A 15,750-nucleotide genomic window follows, 5' to 3' on the forward strand; every position below is an offset into this window, starting at 1 on the left:
TAGGAGTTATTTTGCCCAATTACATGCTAAAAAATCTCATAATCTAAGTTAAATGGATGAATACTTACAAAAAACAGATTGCCCAGATTAACAGATGAAGAAATAAATTATTTAAATAATCCCATTTTAAATAAAGAAATTGAACAAGCTATTAATATTATCAAAGTTAGGCATGATAGGCTTTTGGAGAAAATTGAATGCAGTCAGAAAGGAATGCACATTTTTCTTAGTGGTACATGGAATCCACACAAATATTTACCATGTATTAGGATATTAGAACCTCAAATAAAGGCAGAAATAGGAATTGGAAATATGTTACCAGATGGTTCTATTTTGATAGGCTGCTGGATTACCTATAGATTTCAATATTCCTTATATTCCTAATTTTAATGTTTTATGTATATGGCTTCTGGATTAGAAGGAGTCTTCATACTGGTCTTTCTAAAGTCATCATATCTACTTCACATTATGCACACATGCTTGGTTGGTTGGTTGATTGTTGTCTTCTTTTCAAGAGAACCAACATAACATCAGTATGTTAAGACTCAAGTTACAGTGTATACAATTGTGGTTGATCAGACCAAAATGAGCTCTGCCAAAGATCAGGCACAAATAGTTCCTTTGAACATTTGGGATGGCTTCACTAACTGTGTATTTTGTGTTTCATCTTGGCTAATTCAATTTGGCTTTGCTCATAGAACACAAGAACCTTCTCTGATAAGGTTATACTATGGTGGGCAGTCCTCTGCCACTGTCTCTCATGTCATGTAATTGAAAGGAAGAAATGAACAATAGCTCCATGATTGCAACAACTTAATCACTCCATCCCAGTCTCTGTGACTTGTATTTACTATTGCCAAATATTCTCTTTTACCATCAAATCTATGAGCTATAAATCTACTATGAATCTGGATAATTTTTAAATACATGTCATTTTCTGATTATTTGGCACCTTTGCACCAGCAATTACTAATCAGTTTTATAATGGGAATCGCTTCCATGTATAGCTTTTCCAGATATTTCTAAGATATTTTTGTTGTTGTCTGAGTACTTTTTTAGATAAATGAGAAATTTTATAGGAATGATTAATATGAGGTCTTGCTTAGGCAAATGGATGTGAAAGCTTCTTTGTGTCTTTTTTAGATATATAGTTTTATTGCTTTAAAAGGGAACCTTAAAAAAAGACTAAAATTGAATTAAAGAAATTTCAATTTCAATTTTTAAATTAAATTTAACTTTTGGAAGAATATGTCCTAAACTTTAAGTTTTTCTATTTTTGATAGCTACTGTCATCCAAGTTTCCAACTTTAGAGTTATACTTCTGCTTTTTTGTCCTTCTTTGTTCTCATATCCATACATTTTTTGGTTTCTCACCTTCATTCACAGTCTATGTGTCATTTTTATTCCAAGCTAATGGATAGTCATCATCTGGATATGACAAGTCTCTTGAAAACTAGCCAAAGAGAACTTTGCTCTTCTTATATCCAGCTACAGCTATGTCAGATTGTTCTTGTAGCATATAGCATCTTCATAAAGTTCTTCTCTGTAAAGGAAGGTATCTACTTTTTTACTACCTTATTCAAAAAAGGATTTAGCGACTAGTTTCCAGATATTACTCCTGACTCTTTTCTTTCTATCAATACTAGAATTATCTTTAATGTACTTGACAAATACCAACCTGTTATGTTTAATTAGTACTTCACATCTCACCTCCTTAAATCATTCTCACAACATCTCACTCTTTTACCAATTCAGGCAATACAACTTTGATTTTATTGCCATTAAACCTTCCTAATATCAAAATTCTATTATGAGAGAGGCAAATCAAAAGCCTCACATCAATGTTGCAAACTTTTAATTTTAGCTTATCTTTAATGCATGTACCACAACATATAATAATTATATCTGCACAAAAATCAAGCTATGTAACTATAACATATATACTTTCAATTTCAATCAGATTCATCAAATTGAGACACTGTCATAATACAAACTTCTATGTGTTGTATCTAGAACATAATATTAGAAAATTAGTAAATAACTATGCTATAATAAAATTCTACAGCAATTCATAGCAAAAAGAACAGAAAAATATTAAAAATAACTTGTATAATTTTCTTGAAAATGAAATTCTAGGAATCTTCTAGAGCCAGTGCTTTTTCTTTTTTTGTTTTTTCTTTTTTTAGTCTTGGCTGCTGTATTGTTGGCAGGGAATACTGATCTCTACTCACTATTACTCACCAATTTTGTAGTACTCAATAAAATTTTATTAAGTGTCTACTATATGTCATGCACTATACTAAATGCTGGGCATATAAAAATAAAAAGAAAAGCAGTCCTTACCCTTGAGGACCTCATAATTGAATGAGGGAAGGGAACACATAAAAAAGAGCTGAAGGGGAGAAGGGGAGGCAGTGCCTACACAAGAGGACATAGTGAAGTTTAGGCAAAAGAGGTCAATGAATAAAAAAAAAAAAGTTGACTACTCTGTGAGCACTCTTTAAATGGGAGCTTAGAGAATGATTCCTTACTCTCTAGTCTTTTAGTCATAAAGATACTGATTAGGTGTGAGAACCAAATTCATGCAATCTGAAAAAATGAAGTATTTTCTGGTGACGAATTTTCCTGGAAGCATAGGGATGGTGGAGTTTAATCCAAGAAGTTTAGCTGGTAGAAAATGAAGAATAGGCTAATCTGTATGTTTTTATGAAGAAATCTTTTTTTTATCATTTAACAGACCAATCAGAAAGACCAAAAGTATTTACTAATGATGTATGAGTACCAAAGGAGAGTGAATAAATTCAAGGATGGATCCAAGAGGGAGTTTTTACACTATTCCACCTTGATGTCTCTCTGATCTTATTATAGCATCCTTTTCCAGAGCTATCTTGGGTCAGTTGTTGGGCAATATATTCTCTCATGATCAACAAACAAATCCCTCTGCACAGGATAAGGGCAGACTGTTCATTTAGATTTACATGTTTATCTGTTTATGTTGTATTCTCCAATACAATGAAACATTTTTGAACATAAATACTTGCGTCTTTTTGCATTCTCTTTAGGCACTACCATAGTGACTTGAACATAGTAGATACTTAAATACTTATTGGGAAAGAAAAATGAGTAGATTTGTATTTTTTACTAACTTTAAAAGTTAAGAGACATGAAATAATTTTTAAACTTTGTTCAAAAATTACTACAGATCATTGTCAAAAGATGTCCTGTATCCTAGATATTTGAATGTATTAAATACAGGTGATACTGTCCACTTGTAATGAAATTGCCTTAAACTGGAATAATAGATCCAGTTGAAAAGTGGGTATAAGAGAAATTAAAAAATGATAGGTTCTTCTGAGAATACATATATTTGAAACTTTATAATATAAAAAAAGTTTGAAAAGAAGCAAATCCTCCTTTAAAAATAGTTCCCCAAATGAAATAGGATATTAGATGAATTGTAACCATAGAAATCTAAAGATTTTAATGAAAAGATAGCAAATCATGCAAGGGTGTTTGGCCTCTCTATGGAAGGAAGCAATATTGTTTTAGTAATTAAAATCTAAACAGATATCATTTCAATTCCTCAAGATCATGCTACTTTCAGGTTCAAAGATAGTATACAAAAGCAACAATTTCACATTTGAAGCACTTTTCTAAAGAAGAGGATTACATAAATGTGAGATAATGATGCTACTAAAATTAATTAATCACTAATAGATATAAGACAAAACAAAAAGCATTACATGTAAGACTTTTATTCTGTTATTGTAGTTAGTTTTTGTTGATGATGATGCATTAATCATTTTGCTCATGGGAAGTAACTATATGTAATGTGTCTAAATGTTCTTTGGATGAATTGAATGGAACCACAAAAGACAAATAGTCTTAAAGTCAGACACTATTTCATTTACAGGAATTTATTAAATTTGTGAAACAAAACTCTGGCAGTCTTTCAGACTTGTGATTCTAATGCCAATCCTTCAAGTTATAAATTACAGCTGTTTTCTGGAGGTTCTAAGAAACAGTAATAGTGATTAGAAAATGTGCCAGTAAGGAAAAAGTCCCAGAACACATCTGAACACAAAAAATACCTGCCATTTAAGAAAATCTGCTACTAACAAATGTGAAAAAGTAGCTATATAATGTCTCAAAAATGATCACACATTCAACTGCATCTTGTTTGGTTATTTCCTTTCATTCATTTTAGTTTAATTAATAACATAAGTCATTATTGTGGGAGAGGATTCTCGAATTTCTATGTAGTGTATTTCTAAATTTGTGTTGTTTTTCCAAAGATGAATGCACTTTCCCCCTTTTGTTTGAGAAAATTAACAAAATGGGATTAAATGAAAATTTCAGTAATATTAGTCTAAATTAAAGGGTCTGTACAAAGATGGAGGATCAGTAGTATAAAATTTTTCAATTAAATTTATTTGACTTGCTTTCTTATTTCAAGGGAAAGTGAACTGAAGAGTACATACTATATTTCCAATATTTGTTTCACTCCCTTAATAATAATTCCATAAGTTTATTGGCTTTTAATCTATATCCATATTTGTATTTGATTAATATAATTTAGCACTCATGCAAACTAGATAACCATTGTCTTATCAATTCCACTGAGTTAACACCTTGTTGTAAGAATCCTTGTTTCAGGTATACTTCTCCAGAGTTCTGGCTCTCTACACTTATTAATAAATGTCCTTGTATAATTACCTATGTTCTATTCACTTAATTAGTTAGAATGCACAATTAAATATTACTTTTGATATTTTTTATATTACTTAACATTGCTTACTTTGATTTTTTTCTTGCTTCAGATCTTTTGAGCAATTTCATTGTATAGAACTGAAAATGAATAAATTGAGTCACAAAAATTTTTAAATATCATCTGGGAACCAATCACCATGTTCAGCATTGAAGAAATTTTAAATCTACAATTTCATCTTCTAAATGCATCTATGTATAATGATTATGATCTTTATTTCTTCTAAATGAGAAGATATGGATGATATAGTTCATTTCACTGTGAAATTAAATTACAGGTAGATTTCTGCTATCATTCAATAAATGAGTATGTGTGTGTGTGTGTGTGTCTGTGTGTGTAAATATTTAACATTAGTCGAAGGAAGTTAGACCCAAGGAAGCCCTGACCCATTTTGAACCTAGTGTTCAATATTTCATTTGCTCTGGCTAACTCTGTGTTGCTGGTGTAACTTAGAGATATATGGGCTGAACTTGCAAGCTGATTCTCTCTGGGAGACCCTTAATGCTGCCATCCTTGGCAAAAAATTGAATCCAATATTTACTTTGTGTGACTTTGCATTTGTTACTCTAGGCACCGAGTCTGTTCTTCAGGCTCCTTTCAGAGATTCTAGAATGATGACCTGGGCCACAGGAATGCTTTCATGATCAAATCTAGGAATCTTCATGCTTCTGGCCTATCTTAGAGCTTTGGGCATTGAACTTACTTTTCTGAACCAACTTCTGAACATAGTTCCTATTCTGATCATTTACTATAGCTAAAATTAGTGATATTAGACTGGAAAATGATTCAGTGTTGTTTCTTCTTTGATTTCTTAATCACTACTCTTTTTGGCAATTTTCTAACCTTGTTGGTAGAATAGTTGTGGGAGAAGTTAGGCTGTATTGTTTTTTCATACTCCACTAATTTGGAGATTTTAGGAAATTACTTTTTAACTAACAAAGAGATCAAGACAATTAAAAGAAATAATGCTGATACTTTTAATTATGAAAAGATGACCAAAAAAGGTTTTACTCATACAAACAAAGTTAATGTAATCAGAATTAGGAGGGAAAAAGTTGGGAAAATATTTTTTAATCAAATAACCTTGATGATGTTCTGATATCCAAATTATATAAATAATTAATAGAAATAAATATATAAACTCACAAGTCATAATTGATCAAACTTTAATAATAAATACTTCTCAAAAAGAAATATAAGCTATTTAACAAATATATAAAATATTATTTAAAATTATTAATAAGAAAAATGTAAGTTAAAGCAAATTTGAAGTTTTACATAACACTTAGTAAATCAAGATGACACAAGGGAATAACCAATTCTGTAAGAGTTGTACAAAGACAGACGAGCTAAAACACTCTTAGTAGAACTATGAGTTGCTTAATCTACTTTGTAAAGAAATTAGAAATTGTGATTAGAAATTGATTAAAATGTGTATGTACTTCAAAACAGATACTGTTATTAGATTTAAGTACTTCAGTAATAAATATAGTATTCCCATATACATCAATATATTCATAGCAGGACTTTTCTGCAGTATTATAGACTTAAAACAATATAGGTAATTATTAAGAAATGACTAAAGAAATTGTGTTATATGAATGTAATGGTCCTACTGTGTAGTAAATGGTAAAAGCTTCTAGATGGTGACCTATTTGAATGTCCCCTCCTGTTCCCTCTCTTCTTCAGTTGTCTGTCCTCACAGTTCAAAACATTGCTGTGCTATTGCTAGCAAGGTTGGTTTCCTTAATTTGTGTTACTGAGTTAATGGGAAGAGATTGAGGTCCTTTGTATTGCTGTCCTAGACACATGCTTGCCCTTTTCCCTCCATCTTTCTATTCTCCTGAAGAAATCTTCTATAACACAGACCATTGCTTACTAGGGCACTAGCTATCCGTTGTGTCCCAGCAACCTTTTGTTAGTGTGTTGTCATGCTTCTAGCTGGTTGCCATGGCCAAACAAATTTCCAAAACTTAGAATACTAGATGAACTGATACATAAACCAGATTTAAAGCCTGGCTGATCTGTTTGCTACCCATATAATCTAAGGCAATTCACTTTACATTTATAGAATCATTCTCTTATCAGTTTCTTGTACTTACTAGGTGCTAGGTATTTTTGCATTAGTTTGGATTGCATCTGTAAATCGAAGGTCTTTAGTTAGTTAATTAATATTTAGGATCCTTTGCAACTCTGAATAAACACATCCCAAAAGTCTTAGTGCATTTAAAGGCTTTTAAATAGCTTTCAAATGCACTAAGAATTCTGGGACAATTCTAGATGCTCATAATATGTTTTAAAAAACAAGGGGTATTTGTTACTGGATTCTATCATACGTCTCTCTGGAATAACTTATGCTATTCTCCTAAAGACTGTTGATTATAATTCTTAAAGAACAGGAATCCTTACTAATAAGAAGTTTGTAAAATGTCTTGTAACACTTAATTTTTTAAAAAATTGCTAAATTCATAGTTGAATTGTTTTTCATATCTTAGACATATCATACTGTTCACATAAACAGCTGGATCCTCATAGAAACAGATGTCTAGAATAAAAGTGAAAATACATTCATTTATTAAAATGCTTTCATGGGTTTAAAAGTTTGGACTCATGCTGATTGAACATTTGGATATTTTCTTTTTTTAAGATTTCATCCAGATATGTGGTAATATGGACCATCTAAAGTATTTATCTTGTATCTAAGAAACAAGCTTAGTGCCAAGGGAACAATAGGAAAAATCATAATTTCTTTTTTATTATTCTCCTTGTCTTTTAAATTATAGCTGCCTCATAACAATATAATGAAACTTTTTAACCTTGCTGTACCATCTGCAGGAAATATACTCATATAATTTAAATCTAATTATTTGTAATATAATTTCGGTTCTTTAATATAAAACATTTTAGGGTAGAATCTCAGTTTAGAAATAAGCAGTTAGATACCTATATTCTCAATCTAGATTTTGTTGTTAATTTTGTTATTAAATTTCTTAATTTTCTTTTTAAGTAGAGAGATGTCCCTTATCATTTTTGAATGTGAAGCCAGATTGCATTGGATTGAAAGAGTTAGTAAATTTAAATTCATTGTGTATCATTTACCTGACCATACTATACAATAAGGACATAAAAGTACTAGTTCTTTGTTCACCTGTCATTATGAAATATCTAACAAATTTATCTATTTTTTTTTGTCTCAGTATCTATAGGTCATTTTATTTGTAAAATGGAGTAGGTAATGCCATTGATTTAAGTATGAGTAAATGTAGAAAAAAATAGCCCGTTTACTTGCTTGGAATGTGACTTACCCAATGACTGAAAGAATTTTTTTAATGTATAAAAATCTCTTGCCAAAACTCTATTCTGAAAATTATCCAATACTATTGAGAAATTTTCCTTCAGTTTTCATGTAGTACATTATGATAACGTATTCAAAGACAGTTCAAGAAATTAGTTTAGAGAGACTATTTTCTTAGAAATTCTAATGCTCTCAACTAACTCATTTACAAATTGTATCAAATAACTTGTAAAATAGTCCTTGGTAAGGTTATCATTTTACCCCCTACAATACACCTCATTATACTTTTTTTGTTCTTATATGTATTCTTAATAATATCCAGTACTCGATAATGTGACGATTCTCACAGCAATAATAATTTTAAGGAAATTTAATTGATTTGAAGCTAATAATCTGATATTCAAGGAACAATTTGAATTGATAATGTTTTCTTTCACTTGGCAGTAACCAATTTATCTGATTAAAGCTATGTACTACTTATACAAATTATTTGTCAGGTGGAAATAGGGAAATTGTTTTAAATGATCACAGATATAGAACTGGAAGAAGACTTTAGGGGAATTTAATCCAACCCTTTCCTTCCCAGAGAAAGCAAGGTAGAATTTAGAAAGATCTAACTTAGAACTGGAATTTGAACTCAGATTCTCTGATTCCAAATTCACTACTCATTTTTTATTTTAAAAAAGCTTTTTATTTTCAGAACATATTCATAGTTTTCAACATTCACCCTTGAAAGTCTTGTGTTTCAATTTATTTTTTCTCCTTCCCTTCCCTCAAGCCCTCCCCTAGATGGCAAGAAATGCAATATATGTTAAAATGTGTGATTCTTCTATACATATTTCCACAATTATCATGCTGCACAAGAAAAAAGGAAAAATTGAGAAAAAAAAAAACAAAATTCAAGCAAACAATAACAAAAAGTGAAAATACTATAATGTATTCCACACTCAGTCCCTATCCTCCCTCTGGGTGAAGATGGCTCTTTCTATCACAAGATCTTTGGAACTGCCCTGAATCACCCTGCTGTTGAAAAGAGTCATGCCCCTCAGAATTGATCATCATATAATATTGTTGTTGCTGTGGACAATGTTCTCTTTGTTCAACTTATTTCACTTAGCATCACTTCATGTAAATCTTTCCAGGCCTTTATGAAATCATCCTGTTGATAATTTCTTATGGACAATAAAATTCCATAACATTCATATATCATAATTTATGCAGCCATTCTTCAACTGATGGACATCCCCTCAGTTTTCAGTTCCTTGGCACTACAAAAAGGGCTACTACAGACATTTTTGCACATATGGTTCCTTTTTCCTTTTTTATGTTCTCTTTGGGATACAAACCCAATTGCAATCCTGCTGTATGAAAGGGTATGCACAGTTTCAAAGTCCTTTGGCCATAGTTCCAAATTGCTCTCCAGAATGGTTGGATTATGTCACAACTCCACCAACAATATATTAGTGTCCCAGTTTTCCCACATCCCCTCTAACATTTATAATTATCTTTTCCTATCTTTTTAGCTTATCTGAGAGGTATGTACTGATACCTCAAGTTGTGTTAATTTGCATTTTTCTGACAAATAGTGATTTGGAGTATTTTTTCATATGCCTATAAATGGTTTCATTTTCTCCATCAAAAATTGTCTGTTGTTACACTTTGACCATGTATCATTTGGAGAATGGCTTATATTCTTATACATTTGAGTCAATTCACTGCAGATTTTAGAAATGAGGTTTTTCTCAGAAATTTTGGATACAAAATTCTTTCCCAGTTTACCACTTCTAATCTTGTCTGCATTGGGGTTTTATTTTGTACAAAAAATTTTAAAATTAATATAATCAAAATTATCAATTTTACATTTAATAATGTACTCTCATTCTTCTTTGACCACAATTTTTTTTCTTCTTCACAAATGTTAAATTTAGACTATCTTTTGTTCTTATTTGCTTATAATATTATTCTTTATGTGTAAAGGTCCTGTTGTCTCTCAATTGTAATCCTTCTCTGGGAGGAGATCTCTTTTCTATAAAATCTTTTCGCTGTGAGCAGGTTTCTTGGGAGCTCTGAATCTCCTCCAGCTCTTGTCCTTCCCCAATCCAGACTCCTCCTCCAATCCACAGTCCCAACTCAACTGACTTCAGGGTCAATGTTATCTTCTTTTATCCTCCCAGAGAATGGGCGTGTGAGAACTCAAGGGCTTGGGGGAAAATTACTTCAACCAATGAACTTGCTCCTTTTAAAGGTTGTGTAAACTCCTTTTCATATGTAAACTCCTCCTCAGAATTTCAAAGGGGTAAACTCCCCTTAGAGGCTGGAACCAAAGGTGTGAACTAGAGAATTGGTAAGTAATGACTTAGCACTTAGTAAGAACCTAACATTGATGTCTAAATCAAGAACCCATTTTGATCATATCTTAGTATAGACTAGTAAATGTACATCAGTTTTTAGTTTCTGCCACACTAATTTCCAAAGTTCTGGACAATTTTTGTCAAATCAGCTATTGATGATTTCTTGAAAGATGCTGTCTAGGCTCTTTTTTTTTTTTATTGTGATTTTCAGGTAATTCAATAATTCTTAGATTGTCTCTCTGGGATCTAATTTCTAGGTCAGTTATTTTTCCTAATGGGATATTTTATATTTTCTTCTATTTTTCATATTTTTAGTTTTGTTTGACTGATTCTTGATTTCTTATTAAGTTATTTACTTCCATTTCTTCAATTCAAATTTTTATTGAATTATTTTCTTCAGTTAGGTTTTTTTTTTTTTTTTTTAATTTTATTTTGCATTTGGCCAAGTGAACTTTTAGATGAGTTGTTTTGTTCATTGGATTTTTTCCCATTTTAGAAATTCTGTTTTTGAAAGAGTTCTTTTCTTTTTCTATTTCGACAAAACTATTCTTTAAGAAATGAATTTCTTCAAAAAATTTTCATGTTTCCTATTCCAGAGTTCTCATTTCCTTTCTCTATTTTTCTTCTCACTCTCTTTTAAGATTCTTTTCACATTCTTCCTAGATACTAGAGCGTCTTTTGATTTGGAGGCCATCTTATACCCTATTTTGAGCCTTCATCTGATGATGTTTTATCTTTAGTGTCTTCAGGATTTGACTTCTGTTCTTCCCTGTGTCCCTAAAAGCTATCTATGGTCAGAGCTCTTTTTGCTTTTTGGATCATTTTGAAAGGTTGATATCTACTTTTAGAGTGAAAGGAACATTGTCCCAAGCTTCCTGTACAGGTGATAATGGCTTTATACTGACTGGGGGCTGATACTGATGGCTTTCTTCCCATGGTGGGTGGGTGTGGTCAAGTCTCCAGTTATGCTGGTGTTTAGGAGTTCACTATTTGCCTTCTGAAGGTGTTTTGTAAGCCTCACAGTCTGCTGATCCACCATCTTCTGAATCAGGGAAGACTGGTAAATGCTGCTGTATGTTGGCTATGAGCCCCCCATTAGATTCTCTCAGTGCTCAGAAGTTTCTCCATCCTGGCCTCCCTACACTGCTCTGCACTACTATTGTGCTACCCTACTACTTCTTATTGCCTGATTGAGACAGAAATTTGCTGCAAAATATTTTCTGCTAGAAATTGTTATACTCTAAATATTTGTGGGTTCTGTCACTCCAAAGCTCATTCAGAGACTTGATCTGATTTTGATCTGAGGAAAGCCAGGAAGAGCTCAGACAAACATCTGTCTACTCTCCACCATCTTGAATCCATTACAAATTCATAAGATTCACTTGCCTAGAGTCACATAGAGATCAAATTTGAATTTGGTCTTCCTAACTTCAGCTCCAGCACTCTCCCTACTTGTGTCAAATGAATATTCACTGCTTTAGATAAAAATGTGTGGTACATGAATGAAATGATATATAGCTGTTCCATGAGAAATTATTTAACATGTATTGGTCTATCTGCCATCTGGGGGAGGGGGTGGGAGGAAGGAGGAAAAAAATTGGAACATAAGGTTTTGCAACTGTCAATGCTGAAAAATTACCCATGCTTATATCTTGTAAATAAAAAACTACAATAAAAAATGCATCAGTTTTTTAAAAAGATCAAAGGTAAAATCATCTCAAAAATTACTTTTATTGTGTTGACTTCTGAAATGCACTCCTATTATTGTTTACTCAAGACACCAATTAAAGTTTCTTTTTAAGAATTCTCTTCTTTGAGGTAGTATGAAGGTTATATTCAATTAAGTAATTCAACCAAATTTCTTCTACCCTATTTATAGTAACTGGTTCTCTATTTTCAAAAGAATATATATTTCAATCAATAAATACTCAAAAATGTTAAACTGAGTCTAAAAAGTTTTCAATCAACTGGAGTTATATTTCAAAAAAAGAAAAGTCATTTGATGATCTGAGTATATTTAGCCATGTCTTAGGGACCACTTATGCAATTGTAAACCACTTTATAAAGATTAGAATAGAACAATTTGAGGAAAAAAAAGTGTTCTAGCAAAAATCCTGAGGTGTAAATGCTTTAAGAGAGATAAAGTTCTTTCACCCCTTCACTACTTAGGTCTTCTTTTCTCCATTCCCAAGTTTTGAAGACCTTAAACAGTTTGGGATTTCCCATCATCATTGTAGGATTGTACCCTGAGACACTATCAGCTGTGTCTACACTTGGTTCCAAGATTACAATATAAGAAGACATGTGTATAGGTCCATAAGAATCCCAGAAAGGAAGTTATACTACACTAAAAAAAATTCAAGAATTCCTAAAGAGAAAAAAAGGAATTCCAGTAACTAGGACCTGTGAATTACCTACTTGCCACATATTTATTTTTGCTTCCAAGCTTGAACTTCCTATGGACTTTGTAGTGGTGGGAGATTTCATAACAGTTTGGAGGTAGAAGGGGGGAATGGGATTTTACAACTTCTTACTATGTTCCTTTTTCTAAAAACTAATTAAATCTGTCTCTATTTGAAAATCAACTGAAATTTATGGTGGTTAAACAACATGAGGTAGAATGGGAGCAGATAATTCAAATGCTATAAGAATAGAAATAGAACCATCTGAAATCCCTTTAGAGTAAATCTACATCCTTGAGAGGACATGATTCTTATTCTTTGGGAACTCAACTTTTTTGTATAAGTGGAAGTTGATTTAGAAGCATCAGAGCATGTATTCTACAAAAATAAAAAATAGTTTGACAGTTCACCCTATGTATCTGCTCAGCTGTGACATGAAAATAGATTCTTTAAAGATGATATTTAAAACTAAATCTCTTAACAAATAGTAGTCAAAATGCAACATCTTTGTAAGTGGAAGGCAAGTCTTCTTCTCACATCCTTAAAGTTATACATACAGTTTATCCTTCTGACTTCTTGAATTTAGAATGGCATTGTTCAATATTCCAAAACTTTTCAATGTCAAGATGTCCATTTCTATGGTTTCTGTAGAAGAGGCTAATGAATGTGGTGCTATAATTACAGTGATGGAAATGGAAGAACAACTACAAAACAATAAAATCAGATTATGTCATTATAACGATTAAAAACTTGGTACAAAAAGAGATAAGAAATTCTATTTTCCTCCCTTCTTTGCACACATAGGAAGCTATAAAATTTTGTATATATATATATATATATATATATATATACACACATATATATATATATATATACATATATATATAAATTAAAAATTAATAAATAAATATAATAAATAAATAAAATTAAAATTAAAATAAAATTAAATAATTATTATATAAACCAATTTTCACTTTTTGTTATTGTTTGCTTGAATTTGAATTACAAAAAATATTTTTGAAGTAATTGCTTTTTTCAACATTCATATCACCTCTCTCTGCCATGTTATGACATATTAATATCTCCTCATACTGGAAACAATGCGGGAGAGATATGCAGAGATTCCTGCCTAGAGTGAACTCTTTTTTTTTTAATTTATAATTTTTTTGACAGTATATATGCATTAGTTCTTTATTAGCCCTGACACTTGCCAGGTCCTCAGTAAACTAACTGAAAAATAAAAATTACTAACAGTCACATAATGTGTCTGAATAGCTGTAAAAATGTGATTTCCTGTTTAGTCCCATGATATAAGGGCAGTGCGGGTACTAAATGATTTGGGGGGGACTGGAGTCAGGTGTCTTTTTCTTTAGTCCCTACTACTGTAGGAAGTATTCAAGGATCAGCTGAAGTTACCCTGAAAAGATTAAGAGGGCTATTTCCTACCCACAGGGCCTGATAAGAGAAAATGTTGAGATATATATATATATATATATACATATATATATATATATATGCATATATATATATATATATAAAACATCAGGTTTGGTTTATATAATAGTTATTTAATTTTATTTTAATTTTTAGAAAGAATTGCCTTTTAGGAGACCAAAAGAGAGAAGCTATATTGAGAGATATAAAATTGAAAAAGAAAAAAAAAATACAAGTTCATATCAACATAGATTTTATTGAAGGATGTTGCCATTTTACAAGATAGGTGATGCAAAAGCATGTAAGAATGTCTGTTTCCAATATACCTTATAGGCATATGGTAATGTTTCATGTTTTACCAGCTCTTTTGAGTGAGAAGGACATGACATAGTAGTTTTCTTAGATAAACTTTATTTAGTGAAGTAGAATGATCTTTGGCAATAGGTATCTTCATTATAATGGAATTCTAGGAGAGCTAATTTTGAACTTGAGTTATTTTTACTTTTAGAGAAAAAAGACCTGATCACTGGGCTTATCAATAATATTTTTTTTATTTTTAATTGTCTTTGAAGCTTTTGTATGACTTTAGCACTGAATTATATTGTGTGTGTCTGAGTTCATAGCTTTTCTTCCCAAACTAATGACTAGTTAGTATTGATGTATATTCATTATTGAAACTTAACTGTTACTATTATAGTTAAATCTGAGAAATTTAGGAAGATATCTCAAGGTGGACAACCTTCTCAATTAGTACAAGCTAACAGTGCCATAGAATTGTGGGGGGAAAAAAACAAAAACAAAAACACTCGACTTCCTGAAAAAGTTGAAGGGGGAAAATGTTCAATTTCAAATATTCAAATTATACAATTATAAGCATGACTATAACAATTGAATAGCAAGAATAATCACATTATTCTGTGTTCTTATGTATAAATTTTCCCTGAAGTGATACAAATCACAACACATATATGTTTAAGAGGCTCAGACACAGACACAGACCCAGAGAAGATTCCAGACTCCAGACTTCATCCTTGACCAACCTCTTGGTGGCTCTCCTGCCTTCCTACTTCTCCACGTAAAGACCAAGGCCCATCTAGAGAACCTCCAGAAAGCTAGACTGGACATTACATTTTGGCGCCTTGGGCCATTTTTTTTGGAGACTGAAATATTCTCTAATTGGTGGCTACAGAGAACTTTCATAATCTTCATTTTTTTGATTGAGCTTTGTTTCAAAGAAGAGCTTAGGATCATTAAAAGAAAGGGAAGCTGACTCACTAATTTCTTTTTAATTATGGGACCAACTCATTATCTATTTGCTTCATATGCCCAACAGATTATTTGTGGACAAATTCCAAAGAGTTTCCATCCAATAGCAAACTAATGTATGAAAAATTGACTTTCTTAAATTACTTGGTTTCTCCTCTGTGTATACTTATCCCAATCCTTTTTGAATAATTTATCTTGGGAACTAAAACAGAAAATCATGCAAATCATTTAAAG

This window comes from Sminthopsis crassicaudata, chromosome 1, assembly GCF_048593235.1.
Source record: "Sminthopsis crassicaudata isolate SCR6 chromosome 1, ASM4859323v1, whole genome shotgun sequence".
NCBI lineage: Eukaryota > Metazoa > Chordata > Mammalia > Dasyuromorphia > Dasyuridae > Sminthopsis > Sminthopsis crassicaudata.